This window comes from Hemicordylus capensis, chromosome 16 (genome assembly GCF_027244095.1).
Source record: "Hemicordylus capensis ecotype Gifberg chromosome 16, rHemCap1.1.pri, whole genome shotgun sequence".
Classification (NCBI taxonomy): Eukaryota; Metazoa; Chordata; class Lepidosauria; order Squamata; family Cordylidae; genus Hemicordylus; species Hemicordylus capensis.
Window position 1 is genome coordinate 14,684,439 of NC_069672.1, and position 20,672 is coordinate 14,705,110.

The window sequence follows — 20,672 nt, forward strand, 5'->3', positions numbered from 1 at the left end:
ACCAGTGTAAAGACAGAAGAGGCTTTACAGAAACCCATCCTTGACCCAGCAGTTTTGCTTGGTGTAGATATATCCTCAGAACACTACGCCCCCCCCCCCAGTTGCAACAGTAGTAAGCAAGTCTATGAAAAGATGCCCAGATTAAGGGGTGTGGGGAGAGAACAGCTTGCTCTAATCCTGCTCTTTTTGAAGCCAGCAACAAAGCTCCCACGAAAATGATCAGGGGAAATAGACCCCCAAATGACGTAGGTTCAAGACAGGATGGTTCCTCCCAGAGACAACCTTCTTTCTGCCATCCCGAGGGTCGGAAACACACACACCCCCGCCCCGTGGGATGTTTTGCTCTATTCCATCTTCTTAGCCTCCCACACCCAACCCTCCAATACTCACACACCAAATCGACTTGGAGTTTCCATTTGTATGCATAAAAGTTTGGAAATTTAAATAAATACATGCATATAAAAAGCTGGGGTGGGGGGGAAACTGGTGCCAGTTTTCACCATTTGACAAGACAAATAAATAATTTAAACAGCAACACTAATTTGGAAATGCTTTCCTGGAAAGCGCGGGAAAAATATCCACTATATATATATATATATATATATATATATATATATATATATATATCTAACACACACACACACACACACACACACACTTACACTTAAAACACACACATATATATTTTAAAAGAAAAAATATCTCTAGGAAAACAAAACGTGCTGACATCTTTTTATTTTGTTTTTTTCGGTAATTATACTAAAGATGAAAAACTCATAATAAACATCTCCCAGTCCCCACCTGCTAACAGTAATTATAATAGACTCAACAATAAATGGTAAAGCAGAACAGAGCTGCATCTCGGGAATTCTCCAGGGTCTGTGGATTAGCTCGGAAAGCCTGAATGATTAAAATACACTAATTAAAATTTTGTGTTCCTTAGTAACTCGTCTGCCTGGGCCCCTGGTGTTGGCAAAATGGGAATTACCGTGACAAAAGCAACACACAGGGTTTTTGTTTTAAATAAAGAAGGGGGGCAAACAGGAGAGAGAGAAAAACCTATATAAACAAGTTCTAGATCTGTAAGCGAGAGAGAAGGGGCGGAGTGGGGGGTGAGAGATTCAAGAAGGATGCGAAGTTGCTGGACAGGGCAGAGGCTTCTTCCCCAGGATGCTGGGATGAAAAGTCTGAGTCAAACATTTTCCCTCCACTTTGACAGAGTGAAGAAGAGTGGGAGCACACCAGGCTGGGACGAATGGAGGGTCACAGGATCAACGGGGAGGAAAGCGTTTAAAAACAATTACAGACGCCAGCAATCTAAGAGCGAAGGGGGAGAGAGAGTGCACGTAGGAGAGCAAGGCACACACAGGAGGGAGATCCAGAGAGAGGGCCCTCTCTCGGCTTTCTTTTTCTTTCCCTGTCACACACTTTCCTTCGCAGACGCACCGCCCGGCTCGCTTTCCCAAAGAAAACAGGACTTTGGGATAAAGGCACCAGAAAAGCTTCTGCCCCAATGCAGATACACAAAAGAAATTGAACACTTTTGGGTTGCCCTTAGCAACCTAATTGCATCAGTACATTGCACACAGGAGCCAAACTAACTGAATTTTGATGAAAAGACGGCGGTAATTTACGGCATCACGAAATTAGTTGTCATAGCGACGGGTTAATTACATCTCAAATTAACAATGCAAGTGTGGTGAAATTAAATATAAATCATATTTTCTGCATAAATTATAGGGGTTGATTAGACCGGGGCTCGGGGAGAGGGAAAGGTTGAGCCGCCACGGGCCTACGCAGCTTTCTGAGCCGACAAGAGTCTCTTGGAAACATCAGGAGGAAGATGGGGAAGGGGGGAGAAAAGAAAGTATCAAAGAAAGAGAGGCACACACAATCCCCTTCTCTGTGCTCATTTCACGTATTTCCTTGAACTTAATAACTCAAAACTCTCCTAAGTTCCTACTTCAAGTGAATTTAAAGGCAGTGACAGCAGAGCTCACTCCGTACAGCTCCAGAGACCAAAGGCCTAGCCAGTCTCACGGAGGAGTCAGTTCTCCCAGTCTTGGTTGGGAAACTTCATCTCTTGAAGAAGCTCAGTCCATTCACCCCAGTTTCCAGGAGTTGTTATTAGCCTTCGAGCCCCCTGGAAACTGGGAGGAAGCAGGCCAAACTGGAGAGGAAGGACCAAGCTTCTCTGCTGGTCCGCCATATTTGTGGTAACCCTGTCAGCCCTGGTTCACTGCCTGCTCAACAAGACAAAACCCTTATGTCATCACCCGTTACAGGGAGCCGGTTAGATACCTGTCCTTAAGGAGCTGCACTAAAGAGGAACTACAGTGGCAGAGAATAGGGTATGCCTGGGAAAGACCTCTGCCTGGAGACCTGCTGCCAGCAAGAGTAGACCAGCACAATCCAAAGGGTTGGCTTGCACTGTTAAAGCCTTGTGTATATTGCCCAGGCAGTGCTTACCTGAAGGAATGCTTCTCTCCATATATGTGATTTAAAACCTTCCAAGTTCTTAAGACCCTCCAAGTTCATAAGTTCACGGATTTAGATTTACTGCAAACATCTATGTGTGGCCCTGCCCTCAGAAGTACAGTGGATGGTCTTGGGCTTTCCTTCTCAGTGGTGGTGCTCCACTTATGAAGTTCCCATGCCCAGAGTGGATCCTCTATTGACATTCTTCGCTGCCTTCAGGCCAGAATTAATCTTTTCCGGAGGACCCATGCTTTGCCAGAGCCTTGGGTCTTGTTCTCACATTATATCCAAAGTACCACATTCTCCTGCATGGATTTGTCCTCCAATCAAGACCTTCTTCAAAGGTCAGAGGGTATTTTCTGTGGTGGCATACAAATGTGAGAACTCCTTTTCAGAACAGGCTCACCTAGTGCCATCTTTTAGGCATGGGGTGAAGTCTGTGTTGTTCTCTTGTCACTTTTGTGGTGCTAACGATATTTGAGACCCCTCCTAATTGAGCCGTCTGCTGCTTTTATCTACAGCTCCCCCTGCTTTTCTTGCTTTTCCTGTTTTGCTGTTTTTATATAGTTGTATTGCATCTTTATTGTATTTTGAAGTTACATATACAAGCCGCCCTGAGGCTGTCTGGCAAAAGAAATGTTATAAACAAACAAATGTTTCTATCAGAGTGCATTTTTAATGGGTCAGTTGTTTTATTTTTACTTTTTTGCTTTGAAATGTTAGTGTTGCTCTGATTTTTAAAAACAGAGTATACTTGTATTTTAAATTATATTTGAATGTAAGCTGCTTCAAAAGCACTAGTGGCATATAAATACTTTATTTATATATACTTTAAATACTTTATTTATAAATACATAATACTTTATTTTATTTCTTAATTATGTCCAGAATTCCCTGGTTTGCTTCTTAACAAGCTTAAAGAACCATTTAATGGTTGGGCCATTCATTACAACGTTAAAGGGCCAGACAGGGGTGGAAAATGCTCACACTGTCCAAGCCCCTAGAAATAGGCTGCTGATGTCTAGACATTCCTTAATTTCAAGAAGGAAGAGTGAAGCTGAAGCTAAATCTGGCTAAATTCACAACCACAAAACCTGGTTAGATCCCAAGAGTCCCCTGCCCCCATTTTTTGGCAAACTGAAAAGAAAAAAAAATTGAGCGAGAGAACTAGAGAGTGTGGATTCTGCGCTTTTGCATATATTCAGGATTTCCAATGCATTGCAAAAATTTGGGACACTAAAATATTCAAATTAAAAGACAGCGGGAAAATGGACTTTGAAGGTCCAGGATAAAGATTTGTGTATGTGCAGGAACTGCACTAGGAGGATGGATTCTAGTCAGTGATTGAGAAAAGGTGGAATGGAATGAAATGTAATGTAACGTAACCAGAGTGCTGGCATGAGCCCAGGCCAAGAATTCAAGAAAAGAGGAGGTTAACTTCTTCATGACTTTTAAGAAAGATCCCAGGGTCAGTAAATGAGCCATATTATAATGAAGCTCCTCCCACACTGTAAGATGCAGGGATCTCACTAGGTATTGAAACAAAAGTGGGTGGAGCTACCGGCTTTGGCAGAAGCAGCAACATCAACATGGGCCGTGTGCTCAGAAGCTGACAAAATTAGAAGGCCAAGGTAAAGAAAGTACTGGGAAGAATTAATTAGGGATTAAAGACATTAATACAGGCACTGCAGAAGACGAGTAAATAGCTGGTTGAAAAGAAAAGAGAGCAAAGAGTTGTGCCATAAGACAAATTCTCAAAGGGCTCAGAGGTCAACCCGCCAGAGTTCTTCAAGGATCATGCCCAAATGCACGGTTCTCTTCAATGTTTTCATGAGTGACCTTGGAGAACGGAGAGGAGGAGGATGGCAAACAGGAAGAAGCAGGTGAAATTTGCTGATGATACAAAACGGAAGGAGTCGTCAATACAGATGAGGATCAGAAGATTACACTGTACGCTTCAGATGAGCGTAAAACAAAAAAGGAACAAAAAATAAGTGGTCAAAGTTTACGAACTGGGAAGTTGTACTCTTAAAATAATAGAACTTTTTTCCCCTCATCTGTGGCTGGGAATTCTTCAGCCAGGACAAATCAGGAGGTGCAAAGAGCTTGGCTGATCAAAATATGACCATGACTCACAGATGGGATGCCACTGGAGGGGATAAAGGAGGGTTGAAACCATTTTTGGAGGTTGGCTGGGCTCTCCCCAATACCTCTGCGCCTTAAGAGAATCTGCTGTTTTCAAGAAGACGCAATTGCATCTGCCACAATGGTCCCCAAAAGGCATCACTCTGTCTCTGCAAAACGGAGCAGTCTCCCTCTCAAGGAGCTAATGAAAAGCATGCCCTGGAATAAGGCAACACAGAAGGATGGGGAACAGGGTTGTCTCCAACAAAACGAGAGCAAAATCCTCCAACACAGAACCCTGCATTTGGACCACAGGGCCATTACAAAACCACAGTCCTATTTTGAAGGATCACCACCACTTCTGCTAGTAAAACACATAAGGGACAAAACCCCTGCTCTGATCTTGGGAAGCAGAAGGAGAATTGGGAGAGGGGGAGCTGTCACCATGTTATATTTGTCTCCATGGCCAGCAATGCCATCTGTGAACACATACCATGTGGGAAACACTCTGTTAGCACCAGTCACCCACTGGATGTTTGGTGTCAAATCTCCAAAATTTCATGAGTCTTCCCAGGAAAATTTACATGGGGTAGGGGTGGGGTGGGGATTTCAACACAGTGTTGGAAATGAGGCGAATGCAGTGTTGTGCGTTGCAAAGATTCCAGAGGAGCCAGGCAGAAGGTCACTGGCCGCCCCAACAAGGAGCTAGTGGTTGCTCCATTAAACTCTCAGTGACCCTTATGGGATGCAGGAGCGTCCTCCCTTCACAATGGAGGGGCAATTAACAGCACAAAGAAAAGAGAACCTAAAAAGAGAGAGAAGCTCTTGTGGTGTATACCATGTAACGCTGCTACTCCTCCCTCTCCCATGGGGTTTGGGATTTCCAAAAAGGCAATCACACTTTTTCACTTCTTTTATTTTCCAGGGGTTGATTCTCCAAGATCAACTTTGATCAAAAATGCAGATATCTCTCTAAACTCAAGGTAGGGTTTGAACTGGGGGCTTCCTGACTGGTAGCTCACACTCTCATCCACAGGTGGGCAGACTTCCATTTTGTGCGATCTGCTTTGTTCATATACCAGAGCCCCAGGGTTTGCCAACCTGAGTCAGGTGCAAAACAGCAGCTAGGGGCTGTGCCGCATGCAAAGCGGCAACTCTGAGGGTGGAGGCAATTACCTGTTGCACCCCATAAGCCAGGCACTGGGATGACCTGTGTGTACATCAACATCTGAATGATTACAGATCGGGGATTCTCTCTTGAAACTGGCCAGCAGAGCTCCACAAAGTCCTGGTCAAGGCAACCCATTCAAACTCCTGTTCTGCAGGTGAGAAACATGGAGGCCAAGAGAGAAACCATTAGCTCAAGGCCAGCCCTGGCAGAGAATTCTTGTTTCTACTTGCAATTTTACTGGCTGCTGTTAAACTACTGGGAGTTAGAAATACTTGCCAGATTTACTGCACATCACCCAGAAATCTACCAGTTGATCTTGATTTACCATCTGCCCACATGTGATGCAAATAATGGTTTGGGGAATTCTGGGAACTGCAGTTTTGTGAGGGAGGGAAACATTTTCTGTTAGGCCCCCTGTCAAATTACAGATCGAAGGGTGAGGGGAGAAAGCCAGTGCAGGATAGAAATCTCCCTTGATGCTTTGCTTCCCTGTTCCAGTCCTATGTGCCAGAGAGTGGAAAGAAGAAACCAGGCATCATTTAATAGGATTTCAGACTTCCTGGTGAAGGTCAGTTTTGCGCGGCTTGCTTAGAATCCATTCCTAAGGACATCTCAAGCCCAGAGACTGCTTAAGGTGCTTGGAAACACCAGATGACGGCCCCACACTCAGAATATCTCACTCCTAAACGTCATCAGCACCGAAAAAGAAAAAAAACTGTCTTTGTGAGGAACTTCTCATGATGTCAAGGATTTTGTGTCTCCCCCTTCTCCCTGCCCACACTTTCCATTTTTTTGCAGGAGACCATCAAAAGCAAATGTTTAAAAAACAAACAAACAAACAAACAAACAAAAACCCGAACTCTACTGAAAGTGGAAAAAAAGAACCACCACCACCCTGTGGGTCAAGGCAGCCGTCATGATCGATGGCGGTGGATTTGCGTGCCCATTTCATTAATTTTTCAACATCCATTTTATTTATCTATGCGCCGTACATCTGCTGAAGTTTATACACTCCATCATATATATAAATATAGACACGCAGCAATCAATACGACATCCGCTTTGACTGAAGCGGCATCCATTAGGCCCCCACCCGGCCGAATCCTCCCCTCATTTCCACAACCAGAGCACCTTGCGCCGTTCCATCGGTTTCCGATCTTCATTAGTGGTGAGGCATGGACTCCCCACCCCGCCCCATGCAACGTGTTCATTCAACCCAATCCACAAGGCTGGGACTCATGCCCACTGGGCCAGGGAGCCCAATAGCTAGAGGGGTTTGCTCCACCCATCTGCTGGGCCAATATGCTTACTAGACACTCTAGGATGATGCATTTATTTTTACTTATATCCCACTCTTCCACTTTCACAAAAGCACATAAGGCAGCTTACAAAGAGGAAAATGGCCATGAGGCAGCAGATGGACAGGCACTAAAACACACCAAGAGTCCAAGAATACTGGACCATCCAGCAAGCCTGCTGGAACAAAAACATCTAAAACAAAATGCCTGAAGGTAATTAAGGAAGATCCAGATGCATCTTCCTGGGCAGTTGAGGAAAAAGCCCTCTCATGTGCCCCCACACCCCGAAGATTGTAGGACATGCCACTGAGACTCCTGGCTGACCCCAAGCAGTGGGCAGGCGCATACGAGGAGACGTGGGCCTTTAAGGACATCACCAGGCATCGGCACAAGCGGTGACAAGCGCCCCCAGTCTTCTGGCGCCACACAGATCTCCTGCCAGAGGTCTCCTTCCCACTGCCATTTTGGAGAAGCTAAGGAACGGCAGGCAACCTTTCTGAGCAGGCAGAGAGGACTTCCCCTGTTTCTTCCCACCTCCATCTCCCAAGGCAAAGGACAGAAGACCCACTTCCTCCTGAAGCCCTCTGCCTGGGTACCAGAAAGGGATCCGAGGGGAGAGAGGGGGTTGGTGGCAACCACCAGTCATGGCTGGCTAGTGAGCTCAGCCTCAAATTTGGGTCCCTGGATGTAACCAGCACTTTGAACTGGGCCAGAAGAGGACAGGCAAGGCTGTTATAACAAGGGAGTCATATGCTCCACAGGACTGGCCCTACCCCAAACTCTAGCTCTTGGGTTCCTTCCCACCCAGCTGAAGATGTGCCAGACGAGCATGGGACTGGCCTCAGGCTGAGAACGGAGCAAGACCTTTCAGTTCCTGACACTGTAGCCTGATCCAGGTTTGCTTACTGCAATAAAGGTTGATTGATTGATTGGGTATTCTATGGGACTGACTGCCTCCTAGATAAGTGTACACAGGATTGTACTATGAACTTACTTGCAGTGCAAGGGCTTCAGCCTTGAAATGTGCAAAGCAACAATAAAGAGTGAGTACCTGTAACTGTATGCCACATAATGGCGCAGTGGGGAAATGACTTGACTAGCAAGCCAGAAGTTGCTGGTTCGAATCCCTGCTGGTATGTTTCCCAGACAATGGGGAACACCTCTATCGGGCAGCAGCGAGATAGGAAGATGCTGAAAGGCATCATCTTATCTGTGCGGGAGGAGGCAATGTTCAACCCCTCCTGTATTCTACCAAAAGACAACCACAGGGCTCTGTGGGCGCCGGGAGTTGAAACCGACTCAACGGCACACTTTACCTGTAACTATGTACAGAGTTCTTTCCTCTTTCTGGAGCCAGCCCCTTAAGATGTCTCCAAAAAGGTGGAACCCTGGCATGTTGCTTCCTTTCTCTGACTGGGTTGATCTGGAATATGGGTCAACAACCACTAAACTGCCATAAATTGGCCCACTGCCCAAAGAAGAGTCCTGTGGGGCCAAGTCCTTTCCCCACTCCTCATACACAGTTGCTTACTCCCCTAGTACACCCATACCTTCTTGCTGCCAAAAGTGCTGCTGAGTATGCTGCTGATACTCAGTGCTGCTGAGTATCTTCCATAACAGTGCTACACAAAAGCAGAAACTGGTACTGGTGTGAAATTCTGGATTCTCTAAGAATTGCAAATTTCATTAAACAAACAAAATCATCATGTTTCCAGTCCTCACGGATGTGAAATCCTTAAGATCTTAAATTAAAAAAAAAAATAAAAAATTCTGGTATCATGACCAGGAAAGACCCTCTATTTGAGAAATCCTGGAGAGTCACTTGAAGTCCAAACTAAACTATAAATATGGGTCATAAATCCAACTGCCCTTATATGAAGGGACCGGAGTTCTTCCATCCAATGGGCCCTTAAGGAAGACCTACTTCTGCCATAAAGCACAGCCAAACACGCATCCCAAGGTCTCATGCTTTCCCATTATTTTTTAAAATCACACTCACACACGACTAAGCAAGGGGATGAGACAAAGCTCCCCCCACCCCCCAAGAGGCAGAAGGGCAGCAGCAGAAGATGGCAATATGGGTGTGCTTTCTTGTTAACGGAGAGGCTGTGCCTTTAAAAGATTTTCCATTTATAGGCTCTTTGCTCACCCACCATTTCAGTGATCTATATGCAAATATGCTAATGCATGCAAATTAAGACACCACTTTTAGTCCCAATTTAATAGAAAGCATTAAAATACCATTTTTTTCTCAAAAAAACTCCATATGCATGAAGGAAGTGCTCCCCACCCTCACTGCCCCCTTCTTGTTGTTGTTGTTGTTGTTGAATTCCGGCAGCACAACACAGTTTGCTGGCTTGGAAGGGAAACCTGGCTCGCTTTTCCAGGTGTCGCTTATTCCGCACATTTTCCCTGGAGGAATGGTTATTTTTGCCGATTTAGAAAAAAATAAAATAAAAGGAGTGGGGGAACAGAATTCATGAAAGCTCTGGAAAAGACGGGCATTCTCCTCTGAACCCACCTCCTTTAAGCAGGCCACACAAAGGCAAGAAAAAAGAGGTCTTTTGCCTCTTATATGGCCTCTTAATTATGCATACATTAGGAATAGTGCTTTTTTTAAGGACTTAAAAAAGAAGACTCCGAGAGCTAAAGCTACTCCCACAACTTCTGAGTCTTCCCCCAGCCTCACCCATTGATCAAGGCTTGTAAATAGCCAGTCGACTGTAGGGAATAAGCACTGCCGCCAGGAGACCAGACAGAGAAGTTGAACAAAAGGTGGCTCTTAATTTCTTTTTGCTGAGCCAGAGAAAACCAATGTGGGGCGAAGAGGGGCTTCTTAAGCTTTTCCTCTTGGGCCATTTTCCAAGCTAGTCGCATCAGAGAATGCATTTGCCAAGATGGAATCCTGCAGAACTTGGACTGGGATTTCAGGGACTCTCATCTTGCCCAAAATGCCAGGTCAGCTGAGCACCTCTCAGCTTCCAGATTGACGTCCGCCCTAATTTTAGTAGGATATTTCTTCCAATGAAAATGCTGCCAATTAAAGTCAAAATGAGAAGCAGCAGAAATGAGAGGGACAACTGAAACTGTCATTTTAACCTCCAGTCCACACGTGATGGGTGGTGGTTAAAATGTGTATTTATTTCCCCTCCCTACTTGGCAGGCTGATGATGGCAACCAAGCCATTCCTGGATGAGAGAGCTCACCCTGAGGGAGGCTGGACATCCACATGGATTGAAGAACTACCCCTGGCTTTTGTTTATAGAGTGTTAGATTTAGACCCAAGGGAAGAGCTGGGTTCAAATCCCCATGCAGGCATGAAAGTCACTAGGTGGCTTCTGGGGGGAATAAAGGACCCATTTTACTGCCACGGGCCAGTTTCTTTCTCAGCCTATGAGGTCAACAAGAATGTCGATCAGCAGCCAGAACCTGGCACTTTCTAGACTGGACATCACCTCCATGGTCCTCACATCAGCAGCACTGTAGGCCATGCCTGCCGAGGAGCTGCCACAGCAGCTTGTGATCTACTGGCCTGGCCAGTCAGTGATGCTGAACAACCAGTCGGTGCCACAGAGAATTAGAGGGGCTTGCAGAGCTGTTGACTTCCCTCAAGCTGGGCCAACCGCCACTGGGGGAGGCAATCCAGTCTTCTTTCTCTGCCTGCAGAGCTCTAGGGGTGAGCTCCTCAGAGGAGACTGGCGAGCCAAGCTCAGTTCCAGGCAGGCAAGTCTGGAAAGCAGAGGAAGAGATGCAGGTAAATGGGTTAGCAGGGTCCGGTAACTGGAGGGGAAAGGTAACAGCATACATTTTTGTTGAGCAGATTCTGTTGAACAAATCGAACACATAAATAAATAATAAATGGGAGGGGAAATTTAGACAGGGGAATCCTCCATTTAAAAAACAACACCCTACACGGAAAAGTAGAGTGTCAAGGGCCTGCTAGTTTTCAACGTGTGATTTCTTTCTCTTTCTTTCTTTCTCGATCATGCAAGTCCCCACTTGCAGTCTGAAGCAGTACAGTCCTGACACAAATTGGCCTGTGTCTTGTCACCGAGCAGGGCTTCTCTGGATTGCCTTCTTCCTTGCCTTGACTAGGAGCAGATGGAATTGGACAAAATATGCAACGGTGTTCCATTTGCACAATTCACACAGGTTGCAGAATTTAGCTCCCCCCACCCTCTGAGCGCCTACAGTCACGGGTTTAGGGAGTAGGGAGGATGTTTTGCATTACCTGCAAAACTGCCCACATGTCTGCCGCCCCCTGTTTTAACCTGTCTGTGTATTCCTTTCATTTTACAGACTACAGACATTTTAAAGGCAGCATCTTTAAAAGCACATGTTCAGAAATGAGCTGCACCAACACAAATGGGAGGATGAGCATGAAATAGCACAGAACAGATACTGAGATATTACTGCAAAGAATGCATTTTGGCAGCGCCAAACCCTCCGTTTTTATTGTCAGAACACACACACACACACACACACACACACACACACACACACACACACAGAGAAACTCACCCTGTGATGGGACTCAGAGAGAACAATTTCCCCATCAAACCCGTTTTATTGGATACAAATACCTCATTATTTGTATCAAGCGGTTGGTTGCCAGAAGTTTTACATACTGCTTTTGTAACATGTGTGGGAGTCTTTACACAATACTTTTTCTCTCACATATTCCCAACCTGATTTGAATTTATTTTGAAAGATTCTTGGATTCCCATCTTCCTCCCCATCGACAGAGCTCAAAGTTCCCGAGGGCTGAACTATGGGGGAAGTCCTCCTTGCTGGGATTGGTGCAGATCTGCTGACTGAACACACAAATATGTTCACAGCAGCAAAGGACGAGTCCCAATCTGGTACAGAAAACCGAAAACCATGGGTCCTGACCACCTTCCCTACAAAGTGTTTGGGGGTTCTGAAGTGTGTGTGCGTGGCGGGGGGAGATGATGAAGGAGGAATAAAGCCTGGGTGTGGAGAAAGTGGATAGACAAACATGTTTTACTCACTCTCTAGTAATACTTGGTGTCATCCAGTGAAACTGATTGACAATGGATTTAGGATGGACAAAAAGAAAGAGCTTCTTCGCGCAATGCATTATTGGCTGATGGAATTCACTGCCACAAGATGTAGTGATGACTACAAGGAGCCTTGAAAAGCAAACTTGGCAAATTCCTGGAGGAGGAGAGGTCTATCAAGAGTGCTAAGTCATGGCCACTAAGTAGAACTTCCATGTTCAGAGGCCACCGACCTTTGAATACCAGTGGCTAGAGGGAGGGTGCAGGCCGCATGGAGGACTCTGGCTGGCCAGGGTGGGAAAGAGATGGCTGGCTCCGGGGACCTTTGCTCAAATCCAGCAGGACACTCCTTCTCTTCCCGGGAAGCGCCCTGGGGCAGGGCAGAAGTGCCAGCACATTCTGCCCCTCATCCCAGGCAGCCCTGGTTCTGCTTTCACTTCCAAGTTCCACAGAGCTTCCCATTTTGAGCCCCAAGGCCTGTCCGCTGCAGGTGCAAACTTGCAAAATGTGCAAGACGTCATCCCAGAAAGAAGAAGGGGCAAAACAAAGCCAGGGGGCTGGGGAGACACGGGGACAAGGAGCCTTGTTGTGGGCTACATATCCAGAAACCTCCCCCTCTGTGTGCCAGAACCGGCTGCCCTCTCTGGAGGCACTTTTAGCAGATACCGGCACAAAACGTGACTATGGCCAACCACGGAAGCCCTCACGGAAGTAGGCAACCGCCAGCACCCTGCCGCACTCCAGCACAGAGACTGAGAGAGTGAGCTGTGGGCCCCAAAGTCCCCAGTTCAAATCTGGCCTTGCTACTAAATCCATTAGGGAGGCCAGCTGCCAGCATCTCAGCCTTGGTCTTCCATCACATCTAGGCGCACGGTGCTGCCCAGAGGGTCCCCCCAAATAACAGGCAAAACCTCATACTTCCCTTTTGCTATTAGCTCAGCCCCACATGCACCCCAGAGGTATTGAAGAACAGCTAGGGCCTTCCCCTGACCCACCTGGGGGGCTGCCCCTGCTCTATTAAGCACCACCTAATGTGAGCATGTCAGTCTGGGAAACAGCTTTATCGGGGCCAACAAAAATATGGCAATGCAGAGAGCAAGCTTTTGAGTTTCACAGAACTCTTCCTGAGGCTCAGTGTTAGCACAACGTCTTTTGGATCATATTGGGGATACATGTCCAACAGCCTCAAATGTCCCTTTTGCCCAACAAATATCTTGCCTGCTAACTATACGGGGGGGGGGGGATTAAAGAAGAAATTTCACTGCTGCGAACACTTTAAGGTTGAAATCTTTCTGAGCAGCAACTTCTCGGTTTGAAGGAAAGTGGGGGAAGATGACAGACGGACGGAGGGGAGGGGAGAGAACGGGAGGAGGAGAATGGAAGGTGTCTTGTGGGGAAGAATATGGATCAGCCTGTCATCTGGAGACCCATCTTCATCCAGAATTAATGCACTAAAGTTCTTTGTTTTCCCTCTAAATGGTTTTAAAGAGACAGTCGGGGCTCCATTCCGGACGCTCCGAGCGGCGCTGGTTCAGCTGTCTCAAGCACTTTGGAAATGAAAAAGCAGCACATTGGAGGCTGCAAGAGCTGAGAGCGCAACTCACCGTTGGACCAAGGGGGGGGGGATACAGAAAATAGGCAAGCGAAAGGAGAGAGAGGGCTCCGCGTGATTTGGTGATTTGCCGAGGGGAAGGAGAGGTGTGCTAATTATTTAGTGCTACTTAGAAACTGGTGCTGGATGGACTCTCAAATCTGCAGTTCCTCCTGCAAGAAGGGCTCTCCAGGCAGCACCTGCTGCAGAAGCAGGGGAAGATGCGACTGGGCAGGCAGGGTCCAGGATGCCACAGCTGGTCATGCCCTGTTCGGCCCTAAATGGAGACCAAGCTGGCCCAGAAAGCGCTCCGATCATACCCAGTGGTGGCCCAAGTGGCAAGGAGGTGGGCTTCTGGGACAAAGCTCTGCACTGCCCCGCCACCCGTGGAGCGGGGTCAATCCCGGGGGCAGTCCCTTCACCCCCCTCCTTGGAAGGGTAGGAGAGAGAGGAGCAGCTGCTGTGACTGTTGCCCCCTCCCCAGCAGGGCGGAAGGAGGGGGAGCTGCCAGGCACGTCCCTTGGTCAAGAGGCTCCCACGGCAGCGCCTCGTTCTCCTGGCCCCCCACAGGCCAACCGGAGTGCCCTCAAAGGACCCACAGTGACACAGGGGTCTCTGGCGGACACCCCCACTGGCCGATGAGGGTGCCATGCAAAGGCGGCGGCAGCAACGGAGGTCTCATCAGCGGGTGCTAGGTCCTGGGGGTTGAGGGGCCGACCACTTGGGCCCCCAGCTGTTGCCTGAGGCTGCCCCCGATTATACACTTCAACCAGGACTGGGTGAGGGGAGGGAGGGAAAGAGATGCAAGCAATCCAGATGAGGGCTAAGAGCTGGAGGCAAGGCCTTTGGTTCTCCTTGGCTCCTTCACCTCTAGGTTCACATTTAGGCAGGCAGGCACCTGTGCTGCTTTCTTAATCTGGCTCCCAGGAACCCCAAACCATTCGGCCTGGATTAAAACTGTGTTACCCAATTGGTGCCAAAGAATTCTATGCCATCCAAAAGCTTGCTACTTTTGCATAGCCACAGAGACTTCCGAGGTTTTAACTGCTCAACTACCTGACAGAAAGTCCACTGCCAAATCTGCTCCAAAGGAACTGGTACTTCCTCACCAACGGAGCCCTGCCCTCCTCCCGGGGTGGGGGCTTGTTAGCAAGGATGGGGTGGGCTGGAGGAAGAACCAAGAGCAAACAACAGGAACAGCCACAGAGTTGAGCCATTTCAATTATTCATATGCCAGATGGATTCTTTTCCTGCCTCCCCCCACCCCGCTTTTAAAACAACTCTTGTGTGTGTGAGTGACATTGTTCCTGAAAAATAAGAAAAACTGCAGAAAGGAGGAGAAGGGGGTGGGATATACCCAAACGCCCACCGCCCCCACCCACCCCAGTTTGAGCCATGAGGGAATCTGTCCAGATATTTGAAATTCCCTGGTGAAGGGCAATGGAGCCAGTAGCTTATTTGCTGCATTTGGAAGGTGAGAGAGAGAGAGAGAGAGAGAAGCGCGGTGGGGGGGGAGCAGAAGAGGGCTTTGACCTTCTGTGAAGGATATAAAAAATCCACCCGCCTCAGGGGACACCCAACTATCTAGCATATTGCTGTTAAAATGTCTGCAAAATTTAATACACTTGGCAATGCCATCCAATCAGTCCTTGGAAAGCAGAGGGGTTCTCCCCCGCTCGCTCTTCTCCTCTCCAACGGCCTCAGAGCTCCGGCTTTGGAGCTGAGAGCTCATTTGCTTCCTCTCTCCGCAGAAGACAAACTTTGTTCACGTTGCTTATTTATTTATTTAAAGGGGAGAGTAACATACACACATGCACACACAGGCCTGCTTGCACTCCTCCGGAAAAGGAAAAGGTTTGCAGAGGGTTTTTCTGTTCTGCCAGGCTGCCACTGGAACCAAACTAAAGCAGGTGTGCAAGATGGCGGAAGAGCACGTGTGTTTCTGGCGGACGCTGGATAATATGTTTGCCCGTAAATTTGAAAATGAACTGGAAATGCTGGGGGGTGAAGGACACAGGAACTGCCTTGAAGCAGGGGCTCTCAAACATGGGTCCCTAGATGAGGCTGGACTTCAGCTCCTATCGTCCCCAACCACAATGGCCATTGTAGCTGAGGATGATGGGAGCAGAAGTCCAACCACATCTGGGGAACCAAGTCTGAGAACCCCTGCCTTGAAGGATCAAAGGCCCATCTCAACAGCATCCTCTTTCCATAAGTGGCCTACCTTGCAGGGTTGCTGCAAGGCTCCAAAATGCTGCACTGACCTCTCTAGGCCAAGCACAGGACACACATGGGGAAAAACAAATAATAGGCAGGGACAAGCAGGAGATCAACAGCAGGGATCTTCCTCTCCCCAAATCCAAATTCTGCCACCAGGAAACTAACATGCAAATATTATCCTCTCTTTGTTTCATCTTGTATCATTCCGTTTCAGCGATGAAAGCCTGCGAGCAGCCTTGAAATGTGCTGGCGAAAGAAGGAAAAGGACGGAAGCAAACCCCGAGAACCCCAGCTGCAGTTTTGCAAGTCGGCAAACCCCATGCTACATCTGCACACTGCAAATGCACAAGGGCGTGCAACACATGCACGGACATCCCACGTATGCATTTTCCAGACCTGGGAAGGACAGCCTTGAAAGAGCTCCACAAGCCACTTGTGGCTGTCTGGGGCCTTGCCAGAGCCTCCCTCCCCACGCAGGGCATCCACAGAGAGGGGCTTCTGTGGTGGTGGTGGTGTGGAGAAGAGACAGAAGGGAAACCCATCTGAGCTGGGGGAGGGGGGAGTGCTTCTTCCCGGACGCTCTTTATTGAATCGGACAGCTGCTTGGGCCACCACACGGCATGAAAGGAAACAGCTCCCCGGAGAACAAACACACCCAACATTTGCTGCCTCATTTGCCTGTGTCGCGAGAGCTCAGCTGTTTGGAACTGGTGCACACTAGGTGCTGTACATGAATTCCACCCCCCACCCCAGCACCCGCACTCCATCACAGGCCAGAAGACTTCCAGACTAAAGCCCTGTTTCCACAATAACGGTTCCTTCAGTGTAGCCAGGCTGTGAGCAGGACTACCACTGGGAATTTGCACTTCCACCCAAACACCTAAATTAAGACTATAAGATCCTCAAACAGGGTAATATAGGAACACAGGAAGCTGCCTTCTACTGAGTCGGACCCTGGGTCCATCTAGCTCAGTATTGTCTACACAGACTGGCAGCGGCTTCTCCAAGGCTGAAGGCAGGAATCTCTCTCAGCCCGATCTTGGAGATGCTGCCAGGGAGGGAACTGGGAACCTTCTGCTCTTCCCAGAGTGGCTCCATCCCCTAAGGTGGGGAAGATCTCACAGTGCTCACACATCAAGTCTCCCATTCAAATGCAAGCCAGAGTGGACCCTGCTTAGCAAAGGGGACAATTCATGCTTGCCACCACAAGACCAGGTCTCCTCCCTATACCACTTCTCCTTTGTATATTTTTTAAAAATGCTTATTTTGCTTTGTAAAGCACCCTGCACACTTAATTTTGTTTATTACAACAGTTCAGATCCTGACTTTTCACACCAGGGGCTCTAAAGGCAGCTCACAAGCTAATAAACAAGGCAAATAATAAACAGAACAAAATGATAAAGTTGCAAAACAGAAGCAGATCGACATATCAAACACAGCAGACTAAAGATCATCATGTAGCCAAAGAAGCAATTCCGTTCTGGCCACAGAATTCAGCTTCTTAAGAATCTCAGTTGTCTAAAACACACACAAGCTTCTAGCCCTTATGAGGAAAGGATCTATCTATCCACCCTGCCTGACATGTGCATCCCTAGGCAGTGCACACAAGTTAAAATCCAACAAATATTAAAATGAGATAAAATGATCAAAACGATTATATTATGTAATGTCCTGCCTTTAATAAAGATCTGTTAAAAATAATAATAATAAGAGAAGAAGGGGACAGTGCTTGACCGGATGCTGGTGCCTGTGCAGGGCGCTGCAGAGTAAGATTCCAGCAGCTTGAGGGGCAGCACTTGAGTGCCTTCACTTCTCCATGACTAGCAGAAGTTGCATACATTATGCAAATCAAGCAAACACCCTTAATCTGCGCATCACAGATTCAGACTGCAAAATATCACTTTTCCCACCCCAGAGTTTGGGTTACTGGGATGTGGATTTTTTAAAAAAATAAAAAAATAAAACACAGAACCTATACAGCCTGTGCTCTTAATCTGCTTCAGCTCCTTTGCTGTTCTCACAGAGGCAAATCACACAAGGATGATGGGTGGATGGAAGGAAAGAAAGCAAAAGAGCAAGAAAGAAAAGGTTTGACAACTTCCTAGGCATGTGAGGGAATGTTGTCCCAAGAGGGAAAAGGAAAAATGGGTGAGGATTTAAAAGTAGGTAAAGTTGTGGCATCGAGTTGGTGTTGACTCCTGGCGCCCACAGAGCCCTGTGGCTGTCTTTTTTAGGATACAGGAGGGGTTTCCCATTGCCTCCTCCCACGCAGATTTGAGATGATGCCTTTCAGCATCTTCCTATATTGCTGCTGCCTGATACAGGTGTTTCCAGTGGGGATTTGAACCGGCAACCTCTGGCTTGCTAGTCAAGTCATTTCCCCGCTGTGCCATTAGGTGACGTGTGAGGATGTTAAAGAATAAAAGAAAAACCAAACCACACCTCCTTCAGCAGTGGAAAGGCAGAGAGTTCTGTGTGGGCATTCCAAAACCAAAAGGGGAATTAGGGAATTGGTGGTGGTCAAAAACATAGCAGGGCCAATGATCAGAATCCTGTGAAGGGGAGCTGAGAAGTTGGCTCCGGATCCTTCCCAGTTCCACCGAAACTCCATGCTGAAATTAATGGCAGAGGAATCCAATAAAAGGGAAAACCCTATAGGTGTAAACTGTTCCAAGTCTTTAATTAACTCCAGAAAGAAAGGAAAACACACACACACAATGTAGTTATGGGGGATGGGAGGAAATAATCAAAGAGAAACACTGGATTTTCGTAGCCTCTACACTTTAAAAACAAACACACAGCCTGAAATCAACAAGCTGTAGAAGTTTCACTTTCCAGAATGCTGGATTCCAGACATGCCACAAATTGCCATAAACAAAACGACAATGCACAACCCCACTAAGTTTGGGATGCCCGCAATTGCAACCAAGTCTTAAAGTCGGCCCACACAAAACAGGTGCTTGTGTGTTTTACAGGAAGTCAGATTTCATCATCATGTGTTTATGGAGTCCCTCATACTCAGGTCTATGATGTTCCTCATGTGTGAAATTTTGTCCTGGGTACAGAATACAGTCTTTCAGGAATCTTGGCGTTCACTTTTTTTTTTAAGGTTTCTAGTCCTCAAGACTGGGAAAACAGGCAAGACACTTGCAAGCTGGAACAAGCTTTTCAGGCTGTCGTAAGGAGTGGGGGCACACGAGCATGGATGCAGCTCTCTCAGATACGCATGGTTCAAGCCACAGTCATAGATTCCAGATGCTTCTCCAAACCCTTTGCTCTCAGGAGGAAAATATCTGACAGGCCTGCTTGCTCCCCGCCCCCCAACCAAAGTATGGTAGATTTGAAGAATTTCAGGCCTTCAGTGTCTACATTTAACTCTAGAAAGATAAGGCGCTTCTAAAACAGAGGTTTTTGACACCTGCTCTGGCTTCCCTCAGAGCAAGCCTGCCTCTCAGGAAAAGAGCAGAGGCCCCAAACCTGATGACCAGCTTAAGGAGAAAGGCTGTTAAGGAACAACTGAGGCTTATAATGGGAGGCAGACCTGTGGGAGAGATGGTGGAGGCGGAAGAGGAGAAAAGGGGCAGGGAGAGTGGGACTGAGGGTAAACACAGACACTTTACGCAAAGAGAAAGGGACAGGGAAATATTTTAGTAGGCCATAAATTTGGATTTCTAATTACTTCCTCATGTTTTTCAGCACTCCTCAGTCGAGTTTGATTAAAATTCCTTTCAAAAGAGGAGTCATCTTTTGTGTGCTGGCCTGTCCGGGCGCAAGTGCCGTGAAAAAACTCAGAGCCAGAGGAGAGGCAGGTTGCCTAGTGTGGGGAGAGCTCTTTGTGGCAATCCCTCAAATCAGAGTCCTACCAGACTGGCCAGGATTTTACCCTCCCATCGTTTCCAATTCTCAGGAAACCAGAGAATGTAAAAGCCAGGGGGGAAGGTCTGAGCAACCCCTTTAAGTGTAGCAGCATTACTCTGTTGCACCAAATATAACAAAAAAAGAAAAGGGGGGGGGGAGAAAGTGTCCTGTGATATCATGAAGACTAACCCACTGATTGTAGCTTTCGTGGATTGAAGTGGGCTATAGTCCATGAAAGCTTATGCTGCCACAAAATTGTTAGTCTTTATGGTTATGTTAGTTTTATAACATAAAATATTATAAGATGTTTTGCTGCTTCAGGAAGAGAATATGCATACATGGTCATTATTTCTGACATTGTCCTCCTTTCTAAAAGATGCATTTTTTAAAGAGAGAGCAAAAGATGGCACTGCAGAAAAGGAAAGCTCTGTTCATCTTCAGAAGCTCAATATCTTTTGCTCTTCTTGCTAAAATAAATAAATGACCGTTATTCCTTGTAAGAAAGATAGTCTGCAGAGGCTCAAAGGCACTTCAGCTGAGACAGCAGAAGGTACAAATCCTCAGAAGGTCCTCAACTCTTGAAATCGGTTAAGGCCACCATAAATACAGCTCTGCTGGATCAGGCCCAAGGCCTCTCTTATCCCACAGTGGCCCACCAGATGCCTTTGGGAAGCCCACAGGCAAGAGGGGAAGGCATGCCCTCTCCCCTGGGATTGAGAGGCATCTTGCCTCTAAAGGCATTGCGCCTTCACCAATGGAATAGCATCATATTTCCACATCTGCTCTACCAAATTCAAGCACTTATAACGTTCCACGGAAACATGGCACCTGGAACCAGAGTAGCAGCAGCCAGCAGGAGGAGTGGGGACATGGACGAGGTGGGCAGGTCGCGGACTGAGGTGGCCCTGGTC

The 20,672-nt window shown here is 47.3% G+C and overlaps 1 protein-coding gene across 7 annotated transcripts in view; it reads right to left on the minus strand.

Annotated features, from left to right (window-relative positions):
- The window catches only part of CASZ1 (castor zinc finger 1), a 375,530-nt gene that overhangs the window by 163,954 nt on the left and 190,904 nt on the right, over positions 1-20,672 (minus strand). The window contains exon 1 of one of the 7 annotated variants that reach the window (XM_053281211.1): positions 5,779-5,821. The exons of the other annotated variants lie outside the window; for them this stretch is intronic. The gene's annotated coding sequence lies outside the window, so the exon portion shown is untranslated. Of the gene's footprint in view, positions 1-5,778; positions 5,822-20,672 lie in introns of those variants that run through there. 7 annotated transcript variants of the gene reach the window in all.